Raw genomic sequence first — 1,099 nt, 5'->3', positions numbered from 1 at the left:
GTGTGACCTCTGCCCCGTACCAAAGATATTCTAGGGCAGCTAATCTGTCCTATACTCTGGGTTCATTTTTAAACGGGACATGGAATAAGCAGTTTACACTGAAGTTAAATGAATTAAGACATGCTATAGTTGTATTGAATTCTACCACCATATCTGGTCCCCAGTTATCAGCATGGACTGAGTGGTTCCAAAACATTACCCAATAGTTTGCCTCTTGGGGAGGTTTGGGGGCGTCAAGTATGGTGTTACTCTTGATCATAGGGTTGCTTGTCTGGTACCTCTGCCGACTGCAGAGAAGACAACAAGGATATATGTTGCTCACACAAAAGGCCATTATGGCCATTGAGGAAGGAGCAGACCCTCAAGTATGGCTGGCTTCCATGGAAGACATGTAACGCTCTTGAAGTAAGACGGGATCCGTTCTATGACGGGCAACCTCTCCTGACCCGGCCGCCTAAGACAGGGCCCGAGGGCGTTGGGTTACCAAGGACGGGTAAGGTTCAGGGATCAGGAGATGACCCAAGCCAGAACATCCCGCATTCCCCTACTGCCGCCAGGGTCTGCTAAATTCAGGTTATTGCAACTGCACCGCTTAAGGCTGTACCGGACAAGCGTCCTGATTAAACAAAAAGGGGGAGATGTTGGGGGCCAGGAAGTAATGGTATATGGGCTAGTGCCTGCTTGCTTGATGTATGACCTTAAAAGGTAATGAATAGAGCTGTGGAAGATGATTGGCTATATGTACCTATAAATTGCTCTGATACGGAAGTCAGATCTCTTTGTCGCGATGTAGCTGAGCCTGAATAAACAACTCCTGCAAGCCTCGGGTGCTCTGTCTGGTAATTCCTCCTAGGAGGCCGGTGGTAATTCCTCCTAGGAGGCCGGTGACGACCGAAGACTTACTATGGGTAAGTGAGAGGACGGGATATCAATAGCCCCCCACAGTAAGGGAAAATGGTTACAATGGAGAGGAAGAATAGGAAGGCAAAAGGGAATGGGTCAACCTTATTCTCATTGAATTTGGCTTAGGGAGGGAATGACATACACCCTAAATAGGGTATCTCACCCTATAGGAGAGTAGGAGGGAAGGGGATTAGAG

Source organism: Petaurus breviceps, unplaced genomic scaffold, assembly GCF_028583685.1.
Source record: "Petaurus breviceps papuanus isolate PSGF00001 unplaced genomic scaffold, PetGlider_PUasm1.0 37, whole genome shotgun sequence".
In the NCBI taxonomy this organism is placed as follows: Eukaryota; Metazoa; Chordata; class Mammalia; order Diprotodontia; family Petauridae; genus Petaurus; species Petaurus breviceps.
Note: the sequence above shows the minus strand (reverse complement) of the source record.